This window comes from Xenopus laevis, chromosome 1S (genome assembly GCF_017654675.1).
Source record: "Xenopus laevis strain J_2021 chromosome 1S, Xenopus_laevis_v10.1, whole genome shotgun sequence".
Lineage (NCBI taxonomy): Eukaryota > Metazoa > Chordata > Amphibia > Anura > Pipidae > Xenopus > Xenopus laevis.
The window spans coordinates 151081238-151095024 of NC_054372.1; the positions used below are offsets into that span (position 1 = coordinate 151081238).

The 13787-nt window shown below is 38.3% G+C and overlaps 1 long non-coding RNA gene across 1 annotated transcript in view; it reads left to right on the forward strand.

Moving 5' to 3' along the window:
- Nucleotides 1–12927, forward strand: part of LOC121399498 — a 26228-nt gene extending 13301 nt beyond the window's left edge. Inside the window, exons 2-4 of the long non-coding RNA XR_005965084.1 lie at nucleotides 8735–9704; nucleotides 10697–10800; nucleotides 12847–12927. This is a non-coding gene — a long non-coding RNA (uncharacterized LOC121399498). The remainder of the gene's footprint in view (nucleotides 1–8734; nucleotides 9705–10696; nucleotides 10801–12846) is intronic.
- The last annotated feature ends 860 nt before the right edge of the window (nucleotides 12928–13787 follow it).

The window sequence follows — 13787 nt, forward strand, 5'->3', positions numbered from 1 at the left end:
ACCCAGCGCAGATCAGGATATCTTCATAATGTCAGTGCCACTGACCTCTACATGATCTCAGCAGGTCTGAGTTGGAGTACTTTTTTATTCGGATTTTTAACAAAACGTCGGAAAAAATCAAAAAAAATGTTTTTACCTTTAAAAGTCCAACCAGAAAAAAACTGACCTTAATAAATAACCCCCTAGGTTTCTTCTTATCTTGTTTGAGTCACATCAAGCACGTGGTGAGCCTCAGACAGTTTTCAATGAAAGATGGTTTTCAGATTTCCAAATTTATTTTGATGTTATACGGACCTATTAGGGTTTTGAAAACAACAAATGCCAGTTGTAAGAGTTATACTAAGTAAAATAAGTCTGATAAATGCTTAACTAGTACATCATTTCTATATAAGCACCCACAGACTAAGAAGGTAGCTGAAGGTCGGTACCCCTCTGTTCCATTCTTACAGCCTGTGTTGTGCAAGCAATCAGTGAAGGGAGGGTTGGCTAAGGTATATTGCTTAAGGCAGCACTTTTACTAAATAAGGTCCTGGCCTAGTTGAGAAGTAACAACTTTATGTTTCCACATCCCTTTCCATATATGTAGACTGTGTTGTGCATGAGAAATCAGCAAAGGGAAGGGCTGAGGTCTAATGCCTAGGACAGCACCTTTACTAAGTACAGTCATGACCTAGTTGAGAAGTAGCCATGTATGTTTTTTTTAATGCTCATGTCATTGGAATTCATGGAAGATGTTTAATTTATCCTACTGCTCATGAATAAAAATAGATGAAAAATTAAACAAGATTCTAAATAGGGTAAATTTTTTTCAATATAAATGATGTGCATCTGATTGAATTTTGCTGAAAATAATAATTGGACATTGTTCTTTGCAAAATAGTAGAGAATAGGGCCTTGCTGTTGTACTGCAAAATATCAATGCTGGCTTGACTGCAAAGGCAATGCAGTACTTTAAATAGAACGCCATTCATAATTTAAGCATTATATATAAAACAGACGTTGGTGTGCCTTTCGTTTATCATTACCTCTGTGATTTTATAAGCTTCAACGACAGGGGTGTAACTACAGACGAAGCAGACCCTGTGGCTGCAGGGGGCCCAGGAGGTATAAGGGGCCCCATGAGGCCCTAAATAATGAGCAATTTCAACATATATTGGTAAAAAAGGACAACCTCTAAAATTATTTTGCTGTGGGGCCCAGTAAAATCTAGATATGCCACTGTTCCCAGAGTTTATATAAACAGGAAAGTTCACTACCAGACCTTTGAATTTAACAAGCTATTTAAAACTCAAACACATATGTTTATATAATGATCCAGGTCCTCAAATTTGTCACATGAGGCCACCACCTTGGATTGTGTGTCAGTGACACTGCACATGCTCAGTGTGCTCCTTTTGGGCTGATGTTAAGAAACTAAGCTTAGGGGTCATTGCAAATCATTAAGCAGAAAATGATATCATATAACCGGATGCCACAGGGCTAATTATTACATTTTGATGCCATGTAATTAAAATCTGCATTACTTAGTAATCAAACTAATCTGTGTTGTGACATTTATATTCTACAGTATACTGTATATGCTGTAGAATGTGTGTTGGTCCCTAAGCTCATGTAACTGACAACTGAGAGCATGTGTTCTGAATCAGCAGAAAAAATGGAGAGCTACTAAAGGCATCTTTGAAAGCACAGTGGATGCACCAGTGGTGTAGCAAGATGCAGCCGGGCCCCTCGAAAATAAAATCTTTATTGGGGCCCAGTGCTCACAGTCACCCCAGCTACCCTGTTGTTGCTCCCTGCCAGCTCTCAATTAGGAGTGTGGCTGGAGAGTGGAGATTTCCACATAACTTTAGAGGAAGCAGACCCCACGGTCCAATTGCACAACCCCCCACCCTTAGTGTTTTGATGTTTTATAACAGAGGATCCCTTTAAGTCTGATTAAGAAGATTCAAATGAAATGAATACAAAAAGATGGAGTTATCTTAATAATCTGCACATCAGTTGCAATCCAAAACAAGGCAGAATAGGATGGCTAATCGTTTCAAAACAATATATATAAATTAATTAACACAAACTGAAACGTTGCTTAGTTTAGACCTAACTATATCACACTTAGGGGCTTATTTAACAAGGTGTCTGAATTTATCTCAATATCGGCTGCTACAAACTCCGATCCAACCCGCTCGGGTTTTTAATGCTTATCCATTATTACATTTTCCCGAAAATTTGCTTTGCGGGAAAAGCTCAGATTTTCATGATTTTTTCTTGAATTTTCCCCCGAAATCTCAGTGTTTTTACCCGATAGCTCCGAAAACATAGTGAAATTGCCTGAAACCCCCAACACAACCAAAAATTTATGGGACTGTTCCCATTGACTTTTATGCAACCTCGGCAGGTTTGAGATGCCGTGTTTTTATATGCGGGCTTTTTAGCCCTGGGGGTTTAATAAATTCCGAAAAATTTGTGATTTTTTTTTAAAAGTCCATTTTATAAAAAGAATCATGAATTTTTCAGATTTCGGGGAATTTCGGGTATTCTGAGATTAGTAAATAACCCCCTCAAAATTAATTTAAAGGTGAACCATCCCTTTAATAATAATTAACCCTAATTCTTGATAGCTATTACTCCTTAATGCACCCACCTTACCATGTGTTTCAAAGGCATTACTACTACCAGGCCCATATTCATGTCTTGTGCTGCCATAGACACCAAAAGTCCACCCTTAGTTCACAGATTGGCACATGTACAGACAGACTTTTGCAAAAGTTGATTGTAGAAGAGAGGGGTACCACCACTCCTCTTCAGCTCTGCTACCAGATTTAGATTTAGACATGGAGGGAATATATTTTAAGGCATTCTTTTTTCTATATATAGGCCAATAGGTAGGGCCCTGAATATAACCCCTCCTTACATTCCATTACATATTGTATATATATAGTTTTATATGTACCAAATGATTTAGTACTAGCTAATTTGACATGCCCTACCTCCCCACCAGACTCTCTCCTAAATCCCTTGACTAAGCATTCCATACAGGTCACCATACAATAATTGCATCTGTCTTTTAGTTCATGTGATGACCTATTTGCAGATACAGACTTAATTATAAGCTGACGGAAAGTGCTGCTGCAGACCACAGCGAATGAAGAACAAACATTTCAGCTCTAACCAGACTCACGTGCAGTTTTGGAATGATCTAACAGAAATGGACATGTGGTCGGTACCGTCGGTTTAAGTTTCAGCACCTGCTGTAATAGTTCTTCTTGTTGCAGATGAGAGATGAAGCTAAACTAACCTTTGCAGCCTTAACAATATAAAGCTTTTGCCATATTGAGGAATGGATGTTAAGAGCTCACTATAAAAAGTTAAATAGATAATTTTATTTTAAAAGGATGACATTAAGACAATTAATCTTAATACAAACATGTAGGAAACAACATTGTGGTACCTTTTTCTATTTACTTAAGAGCAACAAATACAGAGATGTCAACTTCCCCAATTTTCCCAGAAGTTACCAGATTTTCCCATTTGTCCCCCGTTATCACGATACTCTGATGCATTCCCCTGGTTTTTGATGATTGCTGCAGATTTTCAGCAAAAATCATGTGTGTGCATGTGCAGAGTGGTTTCTGTGGCTTCAGGAGAGGTTCTGCATATGTGTGTGACTTAACTTTCACTTACGTCATGTCTGCTGCTGGAAAAAAATTTCAGAAGAGTGCTGGCGCCTGCCGCATATCTCCCAAATATCAATGGTGGAAAGTTGACAGCTCTGCAAATAATATCTCATGTATTTCCAGTCTCCATATTTTAAAAATTCTCTGGTTAATGCTGGCCACAGTTACATAGTCAGATCTGGGTCTTTCAATTTGATATCCTAAAAACTGGAGACATTGCTGGATTAGCCACTGTCCAAAGGCAGTCTTTTGCCTGGTGATCATATGCCCATTCAAACCCACCAGAGAATTTGGGTACGGCACTTTACACACACTGGTCAATGTGCTTATCATCCAAAGAGATTTAATAAACTACTAATGATTATGCAAGTGACAAATATCCATTGTACATGTCAGACTTGGTGAAGCACCATCCACAAACCAATTAATTGAAGAAAGAGTAAAATCAGTGTGTGTGTGTGTACGACCATCATAAATAAATTAACTGTGCAGTCATTAAATGCTGAGCTTAAAGCCTTCTTTGTGAATGACTTCATAAAATTTCAGAAAAAAGATCTAATCTACAGTTTCAATTATCCTTCAGTAGTGTCTACACAATGAGGATTTTTACTGGATTTGGAACACACTCTAGAACAGAACTTCACTTGTCGATTATGGGTGACTGAGAGTGGGATTGCAGAGCCATTCACCTGGCCCTATCCTCAAATGAGGTATTATTCTTCAAAGTGAATTGTTTCTGTTGTTCCAGCAACAGGATCTGCCACCTACATGATGGCCAATCAACTTCTATGAACTTCGGCAGTATGGTGTGACAATATCAACTAGTGGATTATACACCTAGTGCAGCAATACTGCTAGGAGTGCTGTAAATAAGGCAAATTAGATAAAAGAAACTGGAGGATATGAAAAATCAGTTGAGAGTGTTGTTGGGGCTGAGTATTAAAATCTATTGATGATCAATGAAAATATGCATTATATCAATAAATAGGTAATTTGTGATTAAACTAAAGCAATAACAGCTTATCTGTGATTAAATGACTGCTCCATGACTGCTTACAATAATTAGCAATATAGCCTTTTTAATGATGATGAAGCAAGTTTAATATAAAGCAATGAATGAGTAAAAAAGGAAAGTTGGATAAAACTTCAAAGGTTTGTGGTTATATTAACCTGGAGACTGATGAATATGAAATACGAAATAATTCACAATTGTATAATATTTCCAAAATTAGATAAATCATAATGAGAAAGCAAGTTTTTAACCAATCAATCAACAGAAATTATAATGCTTTGCTAATGATGTTTACTCTGCATTATAAAAACTCTTGTAATGGTAGGCGGGGGAGATATCTCCTAGCTGCTGAATGCATTCTGTATTCTGCTTGTGATATTAAAAAAAATGATAATAATAATAAACTCTGATTAAATAATTTTGCTAAGGATCCTGCTGCAGTGTTTCTGAAGATTACCACACATCTTATTAGGACCTAACACTGTTAATGATGAAGAGATGCTCATGGTGTTATTCCAGCAGACGTTTCTTTGCAGAGCCAGATTTGGCACCTATTCCTGTAGAAGTTGTATTTAGTGCCACAGTGTGATTGAAGGATGTGGTGTTTATACAAATGGCCTGTAGATGTCACTGTGCTCAGACTTATACTGTGCATACTTCCTGGTAGCTTAAAAGTGAAAGTTACTGTTGTGTAATCGCTGCATTAGAGCCTGCTAATAAAGCACTGTTATACTCTACTCATCCTCGGTTACCCAAAACATAACAAAGGAGATATGTGTAATTATCTGAAACCTGATGAGCATGTACAAATAAAGGGGAACTGACTACAAGTATCATGTTATTCTCCTTCATTATATGAGTTTATAGAAGAATCTGCAAATGTCAGTTGAATGGGTGGTTTACCTTTAAGTTAATTTTTAGTATATTATAGAAAGGCTAATTCTAATTATCTTTTTTATTGGCCTTCATTTTTTTTTTTATATATATAGTTCCTGAATTTTTTAGTTTTTAATTATTTGCCACCTTCTGGCTCTTTCCAGCTTTCAAATGGGGGTGACCATGGTGGGTGCCGCCCCAGGGGACCTGTGTCACCCCCACACTCCCCCTACAGGGGTTGCCTCCAGACACCCTCCCCCAAGCGCATGTAAATTTAACTTACCTTCAGTGCATCTTGGGAGAGTGCTAGCAGGGCCTACCAGGTGACAAATGCTCTGTATAGCTACAGATTTAGGGCAGAGTTATCAAAATGTGAGATTAGAGTTTGCCACAGATAAACTCTTTCTATTCATTCCTAGATCCCAGATCCCACCCACACCACAGCAAAAAGGCCACACAGACTTCAGTGCTAAAAATGGTAAACCCCCGTTACCCCCCTCGCACACACAAGTTATAAAAAGTCATTGGGGGTCAGGACCCCATTGTAAGTTAAAAAAATCATTGGTGGCCAGGGTCCCACAAAAAAGTTTTTAAAAAAAAATTGGTGGTCATTTGTGACCAAGGTACCCCTATAAATGAAAAAAAAACCTTGACACCAGGGCCCCCCCATAAAAGTTTTTTTTTAAAAGATTGGTGGCCAGGGGACAATATTGTATTAAAACAATACATTGGTAGCCAGGGGTTTAATAAAGTAATAAAAAAAACACATTGTTGTTCAATGGAACTTTTCTTAGGCTCCTTTCATGACTTTTTGTCTTTTCGCGGCTTTGGCACTACAAGTATTTTCGCATCTTCGAGACTTTGGATCTTCTGGACTTTATCGATTCGGTACAGTTGTACCCCCAGTGCCCCCCGATGGCGGTCCTGGATCTACATTGAAACACAATATAGGACAGTTTACCTGATCACCATGAATAGGCAAACACATGCTGTTTAGTGTAATTTACCCAGTGCACCACCACATTTCATTTTCACCACAAGATGTCAGTATTGCATTCAATCAACACTTGTTTGTTCTCTGAATTGTGTTGTACGTATTCAGCAGTTTGGCAATAAGCCGAAAAAACAACATCACTGTGGACCCAGGCAGACTTAAAGGGAATCTAAACCCAAAAAATAAATTGATACAGACCTACCCAGGGTGCTTCTCTAAGCATCTTTTAAAATTTACATATATTTTCAGCTTATAGAGATTTCTGAGATACTTATAGAGGTTTCTGAGATACGGGGGCTCATTTATTAACATTGGGCAAATTTGCCCATGTGCAGTTATCATTATTATTATTATTATTATTAACATTTATTTATATAGCGCCAACATATTTCGCAGCACATAGCAACCGATCAGTGATTAGCTTTTTAAAGCCAGCTGCAAGTAGAACAATGAATCTGATTGGTTGCCATGGGTTAATGCCCATGGGCAAATTTACCCAGTGTTGATAAATGACCCCCACTGTGTTTGCATTTTTAGAATGCTAATAGCAGGCAGTGAGCAGCAATAAAAAGTCAGCTAATATCTAAGAAATTACCCCCCCCCATCTATGCCAGCAACTCTTGATTAAAGTGATACTGGCATATGCCATCTAATCATTTTTATACTTTATACTGAATCTTGTCAGAATGGACTTTTTAAAAATAGTGCCTTCTGTCACCTCCAGCCATTATTCTGGCAGTTTCTTTACACCTGTGCTTCAGCATCAGCATTGATGGAAAATAGGGCTTTTGATTGCCACAGTCTATTAATAAAGACATACAGGGGTATATTTATCAAAGAGTGAAATTAATAGTGAAGTTCCGCCACTAGAGTGAAATTCCGCCAGTCTCCATTCATTTCTATGGGATTTTTATAGGCGTATTTATCAAAGGGTGAACTTTCACTTCACCCATTGATAAATATGCCTTTCAAAATCCCACAGAAATGAATTGAGAACTGCGGAATTTCACTCTAGTGGCGGAACTGCACTCTTTGATAAATTTACCCCAGAGTGTATCTGCTGGCAGCCAGTGGGAAACATGCTGCTTAAAGGATAAGTAAACCTTAAACATAAGGGAATGTAAAAGTGACGAGGGGCTATTCTAAGCACTTTTTGTCATTTACATTCATTATTTATTTATTTTTTATTCCAAAATACCAGAGGATACATGTGCTGATAATATAAATGAATTTTGTTACAACACCGCCACCTACTGGTGGCAACACTAGTGGTTGTGCTAAGCAGCCTGTTTGCTTTTTGTTACTCAAAAAGATTAGAATATGGAAGACCGAGTAAGCAAGTTTGTTTTTATCTATCATCTAATTTTTTTCCCCTCCAGAGTAGACAGTAGACAGTCAGTTATGTACAAAAGAAATTGTACAGTACTCAATCAATAATGCCTCGAAAAGAGTTATCAGCACGGTCGAGCCGATCAATCCAAGAATTTCTGCATCCAAGCAACAAACTGTATGTACTCAGTGTAAATTTAATTCAAGTATGGAACCTATTATCCAGAATGCTCGGGACCTGGGGTTTTCAAAGGAATTTTTCCATAATTTGGATCTTCGTACCTGCTAAAAATTATTCAAACATTATATAAACTCAATCGAATTGTTTTTCTACCAATATGGGTCCATTCAGCTTAGTTACCATCAATTGCAAGGCACTATTTTATTATTGCAGAGACAAAAAAAATCACCTTTATAAATGGAATTATATAAAATGGACTATGGAAGATGGTCTTCCTGAAATTCTGAGCTTTCTGGATAATTGATCCTATACCTGTAATGTCAAAAACACTTTTAACACCAGATAGTTTTACCCAGGTGGGTCCCCAAATGTTTTATTTTTACAGAGATGGAGAGAAATTCATGAACCTAAATCTGTACACGTCTGACCTTCATAGCAGGGTCCCCCAGGAAACCTAGTAATGAGGGTATCAAGCAAATATTAGGTTTTCAAAGGGAACAGTTGGTCTTTTCTTTGTTCTTGTGCTTAAAAGCAGTATGAGTCATGGTCTAAATGCATTTCAGTGTATGAATTGTACCATTCACTCCTGTTACATGTGGTGAAACATAAATGTGTTGTTTTCCAGCAAATTGTCAATAATCAACTAATACTTTGCTTTTATTCCTCTTCAGATCCGCCAGCCTTATCCTGTATTACTCCTGATGTTCCAACAGTGAGTACCTTTGATAGTTTGCTCGCACAATATGGCGGAATATCATTTGGCTCAACAAACAGCGAGCAGAATGTGTTGGTTCCCTCTGCCACAAAATATGAGGTAAATATGATTTTTTGATCTGTGCTGGGTTTCGTGCAATAATCCAACTCTGGTGGAACTTCAGGTGGAAATTCTGAAAAATTCATAAAATTCAGATTTTTTCCAGAATTTTTTTTTTCGGAAACATATGGAGAAAAAACCTGTACGGATTTGCCCGCCCCTGGTAACCTGAGGGCTACTGCTGCTAAAGGTGAGTTTCTCAGCTCTCCTCATGGCTGCAAGCATCCCTGACAGACTGTATATGGCTAAATCATGACTTTAATTGGCAGTAGTCTCCTATTCACACTAGTGGTCTGTTAAAGCTGGCCATACACATACCAATAGGATTTCCTACAATGAAAAGGTAGCAATGTATGGCCACTCGTACTGTATCTGTTTGTTTGTTCCATAGGCTAATTGGTCAGATACTGCAAATGCTGTACCTGTTTGGCCTATGTATAGTCACTACCTATTCATTTTTATTCTCAAGCGACATTTAAGGGTCAGTCAGTAACATTTTCCTTGTGAAGCAGGTAAGTAGCCAGTATGCTTTCCAATGTGGTGTACAAATTAAATGAAATTAAAATAGAAAACCAGCTTTAGATATATAAGACCCTAATCATTTATTCATCTATTTATTTGTTAAGCAGTAATCACATAGATCACAGCTTTGTCTGGTCTGTTCTCAAAATCCATATGGTTATCTAAATGCATGTGCATGTTTCATAACAGTCTTATACATCAGGTATTATTCAGAATACAAACAGGTTTGCCCAATTGACCATTCTAAGGAGCTCATCTGCCCAGAAGAAGGCAACAGGACAGCAGTGCTATCTGGATACAACAAGGTATCAGACTGTAAACTGCAGTACGTAACTCAAACTCTGTATAATAGCAGAGCTGCCATGAATGTTATATGATTTGATTTTGATATGATTGACGGTATACATATGCTGCAGTTTGAACTTGACTCAATGAGTTGTTATCTGAGCTTGTTCAGACTGAGTAGGCAGCTGTTATTGGTTATTGGTTGAGTCAACTGTAAAATCAGCCTGAGTTGCCTCAGCATATGGGGGTGCATATCCAGGCATAGATCCCTAGGTATATGTTAAAAGAGCAGAATAAGACAAAACTAGTCCATTTTCATTATGGCAAGTTTACTATCAGCTCTTTTACCTATAATACACACACAGACCTAGGGAAAGAATATGATTGATATAGATAAAGCTGTGCATATACAACACATGTGAACTGGGCTTGCAATAACACACGTGCAGCAGGTGCAAGAAGTTATTGCAGAAAACGCTGACACTCTCTTCTATTTAAAACAACCAGTTTCAGATATATCGGGTAAGCCTCAGTAAAAGTAACGTAAAACACAGCATATTCATGTGCAACCAAAAGGAAGTGAAAGATGAAGGATTTGCACTTGAGTTATCAGCAGGTTGTTTCATGCCACCAGTATCTGTGTGGTTACGAATCTGTGGCCGTACCCCATGTTATAATTAAATTGTATTTTTGCAGGTTTGGTTAAGATGATTTCGTTTTAATATGCAGAGCAGACGTCATTTGCAGGCAGAGTCAGAGTGGTATATAAACCAGCCAAATACTTATAAAGACAGCTAAATAATAAAAATATCTTATGTATCACAATTAATTTAATTTTACATTGATAAGTCTGCTACTGTTTTTTGTTGGAAATGTTTATAGAACTGAGAAGAGATGCTATATTAATAAAATTGAAATGTTGGTAACATGTAGATAAGATATGCTTCTTATAAAGCTTCAACTGTTTTAAGCAGCATACTATTTTTTTCCCCTGCTGATTGCAAAATACCAGTTTCATTGGACTTAGAAGTAAGATGGACTAAATATGGATCGCTGGTAAATCCTCAGGCTCAGATTGTTAATGTCACAGAAAAGATAATGTACGCTTTTGTCCAGGTACGTACTATTTGGCACCTTTTTTTGCACAAAATATAACAACCTACTAAACACAAATACAGTAGAAGATGAATAGTCTGCACTTCATTCATTGCCTATGAAGTTAAAGGGCATGTAAAGGCAAAAATATAAAATCCAATTTTTACTTTCTTTAATGAAAAATAAATCTATCTCCAATATACTTTAATTAAAAGATATCTACAGTTTTTATCATAAACCTGACTGTATGCAGTGCAATTCCCCCTTCTTTTACTGCTGTTGATAGGAATTGTCAGATGGTCCCCAACTGCTGTGCAGGTAAACGATCATACTTTCAAATGGCAGGGGGAGCCCCCCCACCTTACTTCCCAGAACTCGAGCAGCATTGTTGGATTCCCTGTAGAGATTTGTATCCAGAAACGCAGTGCAGTCTCTATATTATGATTATTAATCAGTCTTGCTGTATTGGCTTCTATGACAGATATTTGACTTGTGCTGTTTTGATAATTTATGACGATCCCTAATCTTAACCTCCCAACTGAAGCCCAGACCACACTGAGCATGTGCGAGTCTTGATATTGCAGAAATGTCTAACAAAGTTACAAGATGACAGCCCCCTGCGCCAACTTTGAAAGCATAAATCATTTGTCTTATTAGGCTGCTGGTGCAGTAAGTTCATGTTTATATTTAGTATACATAATACAGCATTTATAACATTATTCTATGTTAGACTTTAGTTGCCCTTTAATGTTATTCTAAAATTAAACCACAGTTCATATACTATGACCTGGAAGCAAGTGCAAGAGCAGTAATGGGCACAAAATTGCACTCATTCCGCAAGCACTTGTGTTTGGGGGTTGGCTGACATAGTGCAAATTGCAGGCAACGCTGTATTCATGGGAACTCAAGTGCAATTACTCTATTTTTGGTGCACAGGGCAGGGCAGGACACAAAGTAAAGCAGATTGAGCTGTTTTTTGGACTTTGCACCCTGCACTACTGCTGATGACCCCTCTTATCTTATCAGTCAGACATTGCAGATTTGCTTGTCTCCAAGACATCATTTATCTATGAAAATGTTGACTTCTGAGTTTCTGGATTTAATCACTACTATTTAGTTGTACAAATAAACAGTCACCCTGCAGCAGGGGCTGCCATCACAGAGGGGGCTGCCATCACAGAGGGGTCCAATTTTGTCACCTAGCCCCCTTTCGTGGTGGGCCCTGCCAGCTAGTAATATGAGGCCCTGATGGAAAAAACAGTCCCAGGCACATTTCCCCAACCACTTACCAATTATGCCTAAACTCTGCCCACTCCCCCACAAGCCGACCTGTGTGTTGTGATTTTCTGTCTGTGCCCCTGTACCCTTGTTGGTGGCCATGCCCTGCCATAGTTCTGGAAAGAAGCAACTAATCATTCACTGTAAAATCTCACGCTAGAGTTTGCCATACACTGGCTGACCCTCCACAGTATGACCTGTAGACGGGAAATCTAGAAATTGCAACTCACATATAATGACCTGTCAAATTGCAATATCTCTCTCTGTTGAGGATACAAACGATTTAATGCTTTTCATATGAAAGTGGACAGCATCGTTACATAACTTGTATAACTTAGTTAATGTTAGTGTTCACACTACAACTTGGATCAATTGATATTTAAAACTGTGCAACAGAAATCACAAGTATTACATTTTTTTTGAAATTGGATGAAAGTTCTGAGTATGTAAAACTGTTTTGTCTTTTCAATCTATTTGACTATAGTATAGTGTAGCAGGGCCTGAGCTTGTGGTAGGCAAGAGGCATGTGTTGTCTTCCTACCCCTAGTTCAAGATCCTGGAAGATTGGCAGATGCACCTTCACCAATCGTTCCATCCCTCGCCTCCCCCCTCGTCACTCTCTCGCTCCCTCATGTGCACAACTGCACAATTGTGTGGGGGGGGGGGTGGCAGTAGGCTTCTATAAGTGTCTTGCATTGGGAGCATTTTGCGCTTGGTCTGGCACTGCTACCAACATAGCACTATTAATTACCTTATCTCTTTAGTTTGTTGTTTGTCTTTTCTTCACAGAATACTAATTCAGGAAGTGGAAATGTGCTACAAATCTCTATTTCAGTCACCTTCCTTCTGCATCTGCAGAACCTGGTAACAAAGCTCCACCAACCATTGATGCTACTCTGTCCTTTGATTTCTTCCACCGTTTTGTATAAAATGAGTCAGGTAAGCTATTAGTTGGAGGTCTGTCTGTCTGTCTATAAATAATTATACATTAAAATCAACGGTCTACTCCTATAGACGCGTGTCCAAAAGCTTTTATTATATTCAGCCTAGATTCCCAGATAAGTAAGGTTCTTGCCTTTTGCCTGAAGAGTGTTTGAACAGGAATACAACTGTCATGAGTAACTGTACTTCTGGGACTACATTAGTATTACATGACAGTGCAGGAATATACTCCCCTGCCTTAAACTGTTATAATGTTGCTTTTAGAATAGAAGACTCAGTACTGAAATTAAGTTTAATAACTACAGTTAACTGCTCTCACCCACCTCATTATGTTAAATCAGCAGAGAATGACAACATACAAGCCCATGAACACGGCTTATTTTAAACTTAGATCTGTCAGTGGGGGAAAACATTGCTGTGATAGGCAGATGGGTTTGGTGTTCATCTTAAGACATCCTGTATGCCAGGGGTCCCCCAACCTTTTTTACCCACGAGTCACATTCAACTATACAAAGAGTTGGGGAGCAACATACGCATGAAAAAAGTCCCTGTAGGTGCCAAATATGGGCTGTGGTTGACTATTTGGTAGCCTCTGTGTGGACTGGCAGCCTACAGAAGGCTATGTTGCAGTACACCTGTTTTTTATGCAACTAAAACTGCCTCCAAGCCAGGAAATGAAAAATAAGCACCTGCTTTGAGGCTGTTGGGAGCCACATCAACGGGGTTGGTGAGCAAGTTGTTACTAATGAGCCACTAGTTGGGGACCACTGCTGTATACAAATAGTTGC